This window comes from Xyrauchen texanus, chromosome 1 (assembly GCF_025860055.1).
Source record: "Xyrauchen texanus isolate HMW12.3.18 chromosome 1, RBS_HiC_50CHRs, whole genome shotgun sequence".
Lineage (NCBI taxonomy): Eukaryota > Metazoa > Chordata > Actinopteri > Cypriniformes > Catostomidae > Xyrauchen > Xyrauchen texanus.
In genome coordinates, this window is record NC_068276.1 from 16,332,796 (window position 1) to 16,347,018 (window position 14,223).

A 14,223-nucleotide genomic window follows, 5' to 3' on the forward strand; every position below is an offset into this window, starting at 1 on the left:
TTTTACAGTCTTTTACCGTAAAATTAAAACAGTTTTATCAGTGTACACTTTCCCTTAAAAAGGTGAATGCTGAAGTTAAATCTGCGCGAACTGTCGGTTCCAGACAATATTGCCATAATAAAAGTGAGGATGGGAAGAATGATCGAGAATCTAAAAGAGCTCTGAGAAAAGTTTTACTTTATGTTTTATTCTGTTTCAAGTCCCCAAACTCTGCCAAACAGCGGTGTTTTTAATTAATGACAAATGTAAACAAAGTGGCAACCAAAAAACACCGCCTTGACTCAACATGTACTTATTTAATAACAATACATTTACGAACAGGCGCTTACCTGCAACTCTTAATAATTCCAAAGTTATTCTTCCTTTTTTCGTAATTCCACTTCGCGCGACGGAATTAAAGCACTGCCATTCACTATTGTTGCGAATACAAAAGCGTCATTCTCTTGTCACTATGGCATCTAACGTATGTAAACTGATCACAACTCTCTGATTGGCCAAAAGACGCGTCAATCATGTTCGATATTCAAATAAATACGGCGCTCTCATTGGCTGTTGTAGAAACCGAATGGAATGAATCAGTGTGACTGTTGTCGCTTTGTAACGAATGCGATTGTGAATCCACCCAGTGAATATTAGACGACTATTCTAACATGAACCCCTTTCAAATTAAATTATGGATTATTTATTTGCAGTACATGCATATAATAGTCTTAATCAAGTATCAAATAACTGCAAAATGATGACAGGATTATAAACGGTGTAGTCAAAGTTGCTATCAAGTGGTGTAATCTTCTTAAACACGTTAATTTGATAGTTAGCTCTCAGTTTCGCGTAAGATACCTGTTAACAGTTGCAGTGCATTTGTCTAAAATATCGGTTTATTTTCATAAGGCGAAACACCACACCCTTGCAGGCCACTGAGCAATCATGGCTTTCCTCATTTCACAGAGGACCTTTTCATGAGCCTTTAACAGGTCAGTTCATTGAAGAAGGTGTTGAACTTCTTATTTATTCTTACTTCTTTTGATGCTATGTATGACAATATGCACAATTCATAGCACAGCAGAAAGGATTAGCTATCTTGTCTAAGAAGAATTAAAGAGCATGTGGTGCATTAACCATTATAATGTTTGGGTGCAAGTCAGGTTCAATCAATCTGACCACATTTGGGAGTGTATAAAAGTGTTAACTGCTCCCAAAACCATTTATGAATTCGTTGACATTTAGTAACATTATATGGTTACATGCTACAAAATTGTACTGGCATTGTGCAGGACAACAACTGTTATTGTTCTAAACTTTTATGAATCCTTATCAGCTTAATCCGGTTTCTGGCATTGTGCCATGTGGCTCATTATCACCCAGGCACTGAGTGTTATCCGTTTCCCTCAGTTGACCCAAACTTCTGTCCTTCTGGTGTTTTCTTGAGCTCCGTGTCCTCTTGTAGCATGTCTTAAAAGGGCAAAGAGACTCCTTATACTGAAATGTCTTCTGGCTTTGAGCAACATTACATGGTATATAATTTCTAACAGTTGTCTTATTAGCCTGGAGTCTGATGGGTCATTCATGCTGAAAGTGATTTAAATCGCTGGAAGTCACGAGAGATTTCTTTACTAAATAAGCCATAAGCAGTATGTCAAATGAGTAGGATATCCGAATCCTCAGTACTTATAAAGCAGGAGTTGAAAAATTCCAGGATAGCCTACTGCATATACTCTGAGATTACGAAATGGACTTTTTACTATGCCATGAGGCCACGGGAGTTGGAGCCATCAGATTCAAAACAAAATTTTCGAATGTGCCCTGTCTTCCATTGATCAAACGAACAGTCCGGATTCAATATAATCAAGCTCAGTTGACAGCACTGGCAAAATGTTGATTTTCACAAAAATTAATTATGACTTGAGTTTGCAGTTTAAGAAATTGAACCCATAAATGGCTTACTTTTAGTTGTCTCTGCATATTAAGCAGGGATAAGAAAAACTATTTTAACTAGGGACTAAAAAATAAATGTGTTTTGTATCGAACAGAGACTGTATTGTTTTGTTCTGCTTCTGGTGTTCTGTTACTTTTGTGTATTATGTTCTAAGGGTGGGTGATATACCAGTTGAGTGTTACCAGATTTCTAAAGAAAAAAGGGACCTGGTCTGGAAAAACAAGCTCAAAATAATGCCTCAAAATAAGTGTAAAAGAGCAACAACATTTTTTTCCCATGTACAAATCATAAGTATAGTATACAGAAGTCTATATAAAATAATGTATTTCAAATAAATGTATTCCTAATTGTAACACTGTTAAAATGGGAAAGGAGGAGGTGGGAACCGGCTAAACAATCAATTAAATATTTTATTAGGAACTTAAACAAAAAGACACAAACATTTAACACAAACATGGCAGCTGTACAGTATGTGGCTCTCTCTCTCTCTCGAACTTCCGCATTCCGCTGCACTTATCCCTCTCCTCAGCTTGATTAGCCAGATTGGGGGTTGGGCGTTCTTAGTCATGGCCTGGCCCCACCCTCCTCCTCTATGATGATGATGTTTGTATTTGTTATAGAGGGAAAAACATGAATATTATTGAGAGATAATTGCATTTATGTGTAAACAAGGTGAATACATGGTCTGTTGAAAATGGATTTAAATTATCCAAATCTAAAACTGTATGTGTCCACTTCTGCCTTCTGCGATCTTTGCATCATGACCCAGAACTATTCATTGATGGTTCAACTAGTCAGAGTTGTTAAAGAAGCTAAATTCCTAGGATTACTCTTGGATAACAAATTGACTTTCACCCCACATATAAAATCATTAAGGAACCAATACTTGTAAGATTTGGACATTCTTAGAGTACTGGCTAAATAAAATGGGGTGCAGATTGCACTGTCCTTTTGTGGCTATACAGACTGTTGGTCTGCTCTCAACTAGATTATGGGAGTATAGTTTACGGTTTGGCTCGAAAATCGTTCCTACAAATGCTGAATACTGTACATAAAGGATTGAGACTTGCTTTGCGAAACTTAAGGACTTCTCCTAAACAAAGTTTATACACCGAGGCAAATGAACCACCTCTTCAAATTAGACACCTGAAATTGTCTTTTCAATACACAGTTAAGATAAAGACAAATCAACACAACCCAGCTTACATGCCATTCTTCTATCCACAGTATTTGCATTTGTATGAGACCAGACCCAGCTATATCAGAACATTTGGAATGAGCATCAGACCGCATATAGAAAACTTGGACATAAATCTTGATATTCTAAGCCAGACTACCTCCTGCCCAATTCCCCCTTGGAGTTTAAATAAATTATGCCTCAACCTGGAATTGACTTTGCAATACGAAGGCTGAAAACCTCCCATATATATATCAACAGCATGTCCTTGATGTAAGAAACCTTCACCCCTGCCATAAACCTATATACACTGATTGGTCGAAAATAGACAATCAGGTTTCCACAGCAGCAGTGATTGTTCACCTACACTACGGCATTCGCATCCCAGACCAAAATGTAAATTTTACATCAGAGGCCCATGCTCTCTGGTACTGGAATATATTGAAAATGCAAAAGAGCGGAACTTTATTGTATTCACTGACTCAACATCATGTCTTCAAGCACTGGAATCATTGAAGATGGAATATCCCATTATTGTTAATATATAAATAAAATAAAATCAGCAGCAGAGAAACAATTACAGCATAATCTTTTGTTGTATCGTGGGACATACCGGTCTTCTTGGAAATGAGCAAGCTGACATGATCGCTAAAAAAAGCTCTTACAGAAAGAATTAAAGAGTGCAGAATCCCACCCTTGGACCTCAAGCCCCTATTCAACCACTATATTTTAAATAAATGAGTAACGGAATGGTAAGCATATCTTAATAACCTTTTTGAAATTAACCTGTGGTTGGAATAAGATACATTTATCCCTTCAAATCTATGACCAAGTGGAGTACACAAGGTGTCATATAGGCCACCACACTAGACTGACCCATTGGTATTTATTGAAAGGAGAAGAACCACCAATATGCCAATATTGTAACGCCCCTTTGACTCTGAAGCATGTGCTCCTGATCTGCCCTATATTTTATGTCATGAGACAATGCTTTTTATCTGGAAAAACCTTGAAAGACTTGTTTTATAAGATGTGCTCTTGGAGTTTTTTCTATGTATTGTTTTTGCAAGGTGTGTCTTATTTATGATTTGTTTGATTGCCACCTGGATTTGCCATGAAATAGCCATTGTGCTGATATAGCAATAAACAACAAACAATTCCTAATACTAAATATATGCCCAAAAATATTTCCAAAATATATCTGGCCATTTAATATCAGTTAATAGTCTAAATCTCTCTCATGCATGCAAGCACAAACTGCGTGGGTGTGTTTGGGCTAAACGTCATCTTATGCGGGACAAATTAGTTTTAGACATTTAATAATTATTACATTATTTTATTTTAATTGCAGATCTGCTTCTCGGTCAGAACCAGGCAGCATCAGATCTGTATTAATGCATCATATCTAAAAAATTATTTAGCGCAGACTTGGAAACAACTGAGAAATGTACTTTTAACCTCAATATTTGTCCTTTTATCTGGATTAACCGTGCATGCATACAAGTAATTATTTATAGGTGTCTAAAAGGCCTTCAGCATGTCACAGAGGGCTACTACCACAACGTAGTGTTCAACTACAAAGAGAGACGCCTAGTTTTTGGACAACCAGAAGTGGTGTAATTTTGAATATTTACTGTATTAAACCGTTTAGTCTGAATGTGTGAATGAGTTACCAGTGTTTAAAAATAGCAGATTTACTCCTGAACAATTTAAAGGGACTATGTTACTGTTTTCAGCTACATTCTGCAAAAAAATTCATTCGTTTTCTGTTTTTGTTTTCGTTCCATGGAAAGTTTTCAGTCCTGGATTTTAACACTGAAAAAGTTACACACTTCAGCTTTAAAAAGAAAAAGAAAGGTAGTGAACCATAAGTATTCTGGCTGAATACTAAATACTCTTTCTTAAATGTATTCTGTAAAGTATTACGAATACATCACATAAAAAAGGTAACATATTCAGAATACAAGAATACTTTTAGAATACATATTTATAAAGGCAAGGCACAATTGGAGGAATTATGTGTGATATGTCATTATTATCTTATCTGAACCGCTACAGCTCCACTATTAACATCTAAGTGAATCTGAGTAGCTAGTTTCTTTAAAGTAGATATGGAGTTGGACTCTAATTTTTTTTATGGAAAGTGCCGACAAACAGAAGGCAGTTTGTGTTCAACTACAATATTTAAATATTTTAGCAACATTTTCATCTTTTTCTTAGCCCATTATTTGATTGGACTGACAAAGAATAATAATACATTTTGACACAAAATTAGATAAGAAATGCAGATAAACCATTTTCAAACCAAATTCTTATCTTGAGCTGTCTGTCTTTACTCCGCATTTACACAGAAGCCACATCTGCAGCTGTATAAATGTATTTACACAGCAATAATCGCAGGAAACAAAGTATCATTCTTTACAATTTTCTCATCTCTGCTCCCTCACTTTATCATTTCATCTCTGCTGCTTACATTCTGGCCTCATCACCCTTCATATATTATTTTCTCTTCATTTATTTTCACTTTAATATAATCTAATTTTACTGTGTTCTGTCATTAATATTTAGGACCTTACAGCAATAATGTTGTTGAACCATGGTGCAGTGAGGCTGTCAGGATAGTATACCACGGTTTTATGGTTGTCATGGTAGCCTACATGAAAATGGTAATACCATGGTATTTTTTCTGAAAGTGTTTAGTCTAATGACTTCTTAGTTTAAACAAAAAACAAACTGGCTTTGGCTGAATCAGATCGCTCCGTCAGTTAATAGCAGTATTCTATAAAAATATTAATGTTCTAACACTGAAAGTGACACGATCGTTCCCAGTATAATTAAATAAAAAATGTTTTACTTCTCTCATCATTTAGTCACCCTCATGCCATCCCAGATGTGTATGACTTGCTTTCATTAGCAAAGCACATACTAAGATTTTTAGAAGGATATATACCGGGAGCCCAACCCCAGTACAGTGCACCTGTGAATCGTAGTGGGTCTGGACGCGAATTGCTCTGCTGAATTCGCAGGCCAGAAGGCTAGGGAGGAGAACATCCAGGGAGCAACGCTTAGTGGCTAACCTAGGATAGAAGGTGCACTGGATCAACTTGGTGAAGGGCGCTGTGTTGTGCCCGGTCGGTTGTGCCGCGGTCGGTTGTTGTGCCGCGTTACCGGGTTCTGCCTGACAAAACACGGGACGAGACTGACTCAACCCTGAGATTGTAGAATCTGGCGAAGGTATTGGGTGTTGCCCAGCCCGCTGCTCTGCAGATGTCTGCTAGGGAGGTGCTATTGGCCAGTGCCCACAAGGATGCCACACGTCACGTCGAGTGTGCTCAAACCCGCAAGGGGGCGGGCACGGCCTGGGTCTGGTAGGCCAGAGAGATGGCGTCAATGGCCCAGTGAGTTAACCTCTGTTTGGAGACAGCGTTCCCTTCCCGCCGTCCACTGAAGCAGACAAAGAGCTGCTCAGAACATCTAGAGCTCTGCATGCGGTCCAAATAGATACGCAAAGCACGTACTGGACACAGCAATGAGAAGGCTGGGTCTGCCTCCTCCCAGGTCAGCTTGCTTGCAGGTTCACAACCGGGTCCCTGAAGAGGGTCGTAAGAACCTTGGGCAAGTAGACCGGTCGCAGCCTCAGGATAACGTGAGAATGTGCCAGACCGAACTCCAGGTAGGTGTTGCTGACAGAGAACGCTTGCAGGTCCCCAATGAAACAAGGATTCTTCTCCTGGTACTCCTACTCCTCCCGGGACACGTCTGACTGTCTGGGTCGTCCGTCTCAGGAGCGCTTCGGAGCTTTCCTGGTCCTGGAAGTGGTCCAGAGACAGGGGATGTACGCCACCTGCAAGGTGCTCGACGCTGGGGCTAAGAGCTGTGCCCGGGTTGAGGTGGAGCTACCTGTTGTTTAGCCACAGAGGGACTCCCTCGGCGAGCAGGCGGGGCACGCTGGTTTGGAGGCGCTGCAGCAAGATGTGCCATCTGCTTCTTCACTGCCGAAAACTGCTGGGCGAAGTCATCGACGGTGTCCCCGAAGAGGCCAAGCTGGGAGACGGGGGCGTTGAGAAAGGTCAGTGATGACATCATTCTACAGGCTCTGGAGGGGAGTACCAGGCATTCACGGGATACAAGTGGATCGCAACCGCTCTGTCCACATGGGGGACCTCCGTGTACTGTGGGCCACCCCTCCATCCAGGGTAGTGAGAGCAGACGAGCAGAGGGGTCAGTTCTGGGCAGTAAAAGGTGCCCTCCACGACCGCGTCAGCTTGTCATGCACTTCCGGGAAGAACGGAACCGGGGGGCGTGGCTATGAGCAGCACCCTGACCTAAGGAACCAATCCAGTAGCCGTGTGTCGGAGGTTTCCAATCCTGCCTCGCGCTCACGGCGGCCCGGGAAAGCATAGCGGGCATCTGCCCTTCAGCCTCAGACTGGGCAAGCAGCCCCGAAGGTGGCAGCCCAGACGAGTTATCACCATCAGACGCCGCTGTGACTCTCTCTGATTCAACGGCGATGTCGTCATCCAATTCCGTGGGCTCAAGGGAGAATGCCGGCTAGCCGTGAGGCAAGCCGCACTCATCCCGAGCTCGGACGAAAGCAAGCAAGCGTGCCGGGGGCAGGTGGTTCGTGGGGGTTTACCCGGCGAAACCTATCCCGTCGTCATCCTCAAATCACCTTCATCGACAGCCGGGTCGTCCTAAATCCCATGGGAAGAAGGAATGACGCGAGGGGCGGCTGAAGTGGCTTTCTCTCGTGAGAAAAGAAAGTCGCGGCCGCAATGTTGCCATGGCTATGTTCTCGCACTGAGAACATGAGCCATTCATAAAAAGCTGCCTGCATGTGATCGCAGCCTAGGCACGCGAGGCAGCTTTTATGACCGTCAGAAGTGAAGAGAAATCAACCACATCCAGGAACTATACAGAGGTGGAAAGACATCTTTAAAAAGACGCGTCCTGAAAAGGACATTCAACGCCTGCTGTCTTGCTCTTTTATGAGTGGGAACTCAAATTCTTTTAGAGGAAATAAACTCTTTTTAGGAGGAGAAACACTCTTTCAGGCAATGTTGAAGTGCCCAGGGGCATGGACTGCACAGCGTGCAGAGAGAGAGAGAGAGAGAGAGAGAGAGAGAGAGAGAACACCAACTGGAAACGCGCCGTAGATCCAACAGCAGTGGTTATCGCCAGTAGAGTTGAGTGGAACAGTGGCGAACTCAGCTTGCTGTTGCACAACCTTTCGGCTCCGAACAAAAATTCTGACTGACACTCGCTGCCCCGCTTCCCTTTATAACCGTATGTCTGGGGGCATGCAAATTCTGTCTGTCAACTTGACATTGGCCTTTTCTCAAGTTCAGAGGTACGTTTGGTGTCCCAGGAACACCCCTTGTGTCACTTCTTGCGACACAACTTCGAGTGAGTGACAGAAGGGGAACTTTGTTTACTCTGCTAAAGAAAGTAAAGTCATACACATCTGGGATGGCATGAGAGTAAATGATGAGAGAATTTTAATGTTTTGGTGAACCTTCAACTGAAAGATTTCTACACTGCAGGTGTGCGATGTTGGAAAAGCTGTCGCAATCAATTATTATTATTTGTATTAATTTACAACACAATACAGAGTGGATATTTTATCTGACCTGTTACTCGTCTGAGACTCCAAGTTGATATTCCGGGGCAAATTCAAAACAAAATTTTTGCTCCCTTAAAGGGCACTGATTCGGGGAGGGTACGCCACTCAAAACCTTGTTCCAATCCAATTGAAAGTGAGAAAATGTATTGGCCCTTCCCTATGAAGCGTACATTCATACAGTAATTACGTTTTCCCATCAAAGTACCCATTTCAAGGGCTCTTCACCTCGGAATGAGTAGGGCATATGGAGGATCACTTGCGGTTGGAATCCACCCCCAATCTGCTGTAGTGTGCACTTTTAAAAGTACCTCTGCTTAATTTTCTATAATAGGCAGGCAATTTTCAAAGAAATCTCAAATAACGATTAACTGTTATTAGTGAGATTATTACAAGATTTTATTTAGTTTTATTTAACTATTTTAATTTAATTATTAAAATGTCTCCCCTTTTTCTTGATGAACAGAAGGGCACCTTTACATTTGTGAATGAAAGGGGCAGGGCCTTGCGCCCCTGCTGCCCTCTTCTGTGCAAGCCACAGCCGACTGCATAATCATGCACAGCTGACGGCATGCTGATTATGAAAATGTGCCGGTGCAGTTGCCAGATATTTAATCTGGGAATCATTTACTTCATACATGAATAAGACATAGCATTTTTTTGATGACCGCATCCATTTTTAAAGTATCCCAAAAACACAACCTATGTTATTGTCTTTTCAAATTATCCAAATTTGTTGTGAGACGCGAAACTGACAACACTGCACACACCCTGCTGCTGTTGCTCTACAGGAAGAGAGAGTATGTAGTGTGCACTTGTGCGCTGTTAAGAAAAACTGTTTTTTGACAACTGATTGACAAACATTTTCTTACACATCTGCTCTAATTGTGTTCATTATGAGAGAAGTATTCCAAAAGTATTCTACAAATTTTTTTTGAAAAGTTACTGGATTCTGAAGACAGTTGCTTGAAATATAGCTTGATGCTGCTTTGGTTCTGCGTAAATGAAATGCAACATCAGAGCAGCCTTAAACTATGTTGTCATGATAGAGCATATCTTTCATAATTTAGTTTCTTATTTAAAAGTATTATTTCATTTTTCCATTCATTTCCTATTTCTAAATTCACAATTTTATATTTTAAAACATTCATCTAATAACATTGTTTATGCAGTTGTAATTGCTGTGTTAATGCATTTATGCCACCTCTGAGCAGCATTAAACAGTCTGTGTAAATACTACAAGCACTTCAGATTCACCTTCTGTGCCACCTTTGCTCATTTAGCTGGAAATCACCAGCTAGCATTGAAAATGATTGACTGATACCTTTTTTATACTGCCAGTGACTTGGTCGATGCATGTCATCAGTCACTGTACCTGTTGGGTGCTAGTAGACGTTCCAACTTCTGGTTGCCATAGTAACATTTATGTTCATAAGTACAGTTTTGATGTTGTTGTCGTCCATGTCATTCCATGTTGACTTCGAATCAATTTTTATGTCGTTAAAATTAAACATTCTGAAAGTAAAATGTATATATAAATTGCACTAGTGCATAATGAATCATATCAAAGATGAATGTGAATCAACGCATGCTGTTGGTCCTTGTGGCCGTCTATTTGTGATAGAAAGCGCAAATGCCGGGCTGGGTCTGGGTCCGCAAACACGCAATCAACTGTCATATATGCAACACCCATCTCATGTATGCTTTTCCACACACAATGTTTTAATATTTGCCAGCATTCGCCAACTCTTTACAAAAAATAAACGAGTTCCGGTTGATATATTACGCATGTTGCTGGTAGCGCAAAAAGGTTTCTAAGGTTGTCCCTTGACTTCAGACATTTAGCATTTTCCCCTGACTCTAGGTAACTAACACAGCAATTTAAAAATGTTATGAATCAAATAGTTCTTCATAACCAACACATCATGTGAAAAGGTGTATTGTCATTTAGAACAAAGTTTGCTCAAAACAAAGGTGTTTTTGTGTTTGTTGCAGTGGTAACAGCTTGCTAGAGCAAACTATAAGGAAAACTTGTGCCAGCTGCTAAACACCTGGAGTTCCACCTACTTTGAGGCTGATAACTAATTCTGGTTACATTGTCAGTTAAGATCAGTCAACATGAACACACCAATGTGCAGTTATTTGCAAGGTGGTGCAAACTTACTTACATCTGTATCATCGTTTGCATAGAAACATTTCCAAGAACATGTCATGCCATTTTTTTGTTGTTGTTTTAATTAGTCTACAAAAGGAGTTCAATGTACTCAAAAACTCTGAAGTGCCCATTCACACTTTTGTTTGTTATGCTGCTTCACTCATGTGCCATCTGCAGCTAAAAGCCATTCACACATCTGCCCAAAGTGATAAATGCCTATCATCATTCTTTTGTCTGTATTCTATCCATTTACACTCGTTTATACACCATCTTTACTCTAGTATAAGTGTCATCATAAATTACAATAACAAACCAGTGCATATAGCTAGCTAAGCTATCAGCTACTCAATAGATAAAATAGTTAAGATAAGCTAAAAGCTACACCTCAGAGAAAGTATCAAGTTACACTACAAGCTATACGCCAAAAATAGCTTTCTATATTTACGCTACTTTTGTCAACCAGATGCACAGAACATACTGTCAAAGACAAAACATCTAAAAGACTGATTCACATGATGTTTATTAAATGTATGCGCTGGAAGCTGTTCAGAGGCCAAATTCCTTGTGTGTGTGAGCATCCCTGGGCAATAACACTCCAATATTTGATGGTATCAGATGGTAATACCATGATACTCTGATATACAACTAATATATTTATGGACCAATCTGTATATACATGGTTCTTCAAAATACTTCAAAGAAAATCATGGTAATGCCATAGTACTTTTATATACGGTTACCATATTCATAGTATTGTTTTTACATGGTGCTTCAAAGTTATTGAAAGTATACCATGGTAATGTGCAATGTGATTACTCAAAACATTGTATTTACAGGGAGCTCCCTGGTAATGGTACTTGTCCAAAAAAAAAAAAAAACATGGCAATGCCATGGTGCTTTTATGTGTGTTTTGATACTCTTAGTTGGAATATGTCTTTACCTGCAGTGCCGTTTACAAGCTGCACACGTTTTAGTTTACACTGGCAAACAATAGGACGCATTTGCAGGTTTCGTTTCCTTTGAATGTTGACAGGGTCAGACTGGCCACAGGGAGCACTGGGCGTTTTCCTGTTGGGCCGCTGGGTAATTTTGGCCGGCCTGCTGTTGCACAAGTAACGGCCCATCCTTCAGGCGATATAGGCGGCCGCCCTGGGCTCAAATATGCCTGCGCAGACCTCATAACAAAGAGAAAATGTTTTAAACTCTGCAAGACAAGCCAGTTCAATGGCTTTTATTGTGAAATAATGTAATGGCTTTTATTTTGAAATTATTTTCACATCGGAGTGCATACAGTGGTAGCCATAAATATTGGCAACCTTGGTAAATATGAGAAAAGAAGGCTGTGAAAAATATATACTTATTGTTTATCCTTTTGGTCTTTCATTCAAAATATTCACAAAACATCTATCCTCAAATAGATATCAAACAATTCCAAACACAACACAAGTTTTATCAAAAACATATATTTTTGTGGCAATACATTGTGCAACCTCCCTTTGCCAAGATCTGAGTCTGAGTCTTCTCCTATAATGCCTAATGAGGTTGGAGAACACATGGCAAGTGATCTGAGACCATTCCTCCATACAGAATCTCTCCAGATCTTTCAAATTCAGAGGTCCACTCTGGTGGACTCTACTCTGCGGTTCATTTCACAGGCTTTCTATGGGGTTCAGGTCATGGGACTGGGATGGCCATGTTAGGACCTTGATTTTGTTGTCAGTGAACAATATTTGTGTTGATTTTGTTGTGTGTTTTGGATAATTGTCCTACTGGATTATCCAACCACTGCCCGTTTGAATCTTTCTGGCAGAGGTAATCAGGTTTTGATTTTGTATCCGTTGGTATTTAATAGAGTCTATGATGCCATGTGTCTGAACAAGATGTCCAGGACCTCTGGCATAAAAAACATCCCCACAACATTAAAGATCTACCACCATATTTAACCGTGGACGTGAGGTATTTTTCCAAATGGCTACCTCTCTGTGTGCACCAAGTTCAACTATGGTGTTTGCTGCCAAAAAGCTTTATTTTTGTTTCGTCTGACCATAGAACCCGGTCTCATTTGAAGTTCCAGTAGTGTCTGGCAAACTGAAGACGCTTGAGTTTGTTGTTGGATGAGAGCAGAGGATTTTTTCTTGAAACCCTCCCAGACAACTTGTTGTGAAGTAGGTGACGTCTGATTGTAGGTTTGGAGACTTTCTGACCCAAAGACCCATCTTATTCTTGCAATTCTCCAGCTGTGATCCTTGGAATTTTTGGCCACTTGAACCATCCACTTCACCATGCGTTGAGACAATATAGACACCCATCTTCTTTCAGGCCGATTCATAATATCTCCAGTTGATTGGCACTTCTTAATTATTGCCACGATGATGGAAATGGGTATTTTAAATGCTTTAGCTATATTCTTATAGCCACATCCCATTTTGTGAAGCTCAACAACCCTTTGCTGCACATCATAACTTACCCATTGTGATGAATGACTTGAATGAATTTGGCCTGTGTGTTACATCATATTTATACCCCATGTGAAACAAGAAGTCATGGCTGAACAATTTCATGAACCTTGTTCCCCAGGTGTACTAAAAAAAATTAAATATGAATGGGAATATACTTCAGATATATTTTACTCAAGAATTTCTAGGGGTGTCAGTAAATGTGGCAAACGTCTTTTAGACAAAAATATTTAATTATGAGATTTATTTCCCCCTTTCAATTAGCTTACTTCAATTAAAGGTTAGATTTTTATGAACATTTTGAATGAAAGATCAAAAGGATAACAATTAAGACATATTTTTCACAACATTCTTTGCTCATTTACCAAGGGTGCCAATATTTTTCGCCACCACTGTATCCTTATGAGTATAAGTATTAAGAGTATATATTAAGTATAAGATGTGCTCTGAATAAATCACTAAATGACAAATAACTGCAAGTTACAACAAATACAATAACAGTAGTGTATATAAAATCTGCAAACAGTAAAGCTATGAGCAGTACATTAGTGTTTTCCAACCTTTTTTCTGCCACGGCACACTTTTTACGACTAAAAAAATTCTACGGCACACCACTATCCCACATAGGCTAATCATCATCAATATTTTTCCTTTTCAAGAACTTGTCCATGTTTTCTGTCAGTCTTAGTAACGTGTTTACTTGTAATGTTTGAAATTCGGCTATGCAAAAAACAACAAACAAAAACAAGTCACATACAGTGTGTGCGTTAGACTATATCATCGTCCATCATTTTGACAAACAGTGTCTCAAAAATTCCATAATAATCTATTATTACCCATCATTTTAATTTTCATATTTTAATGATAATAAGATATTTA

At 39.8% G+C, this 14,223-nt stretch overlaps 1 protein-coding gene across 2 annotated transcripts in view; it reads right to left on the reverse strand.

Moving 5' to 3' along the window:
• Nucleotides 1–408, reverse strand: part of LOC127638843 (regulator of G-protein signaling 12-like) — a 51,220-nt gene extending 50,812 nt beyond the window's left edge. For both annotated transcript variants that reach the window (XM_052120682.1, XM_052120600.1), the window contains exon 1: nucleotides 330–408. The gene's annotated coding sequence lies outside the window, so the exon portion shown is untranslated. The remainder of the gene's footprint in view (nucleotides 1–329) is intronic.
• Between the last annotated feature and the right edge of the window lie 13,815 nt (nucleotides 409–14,223).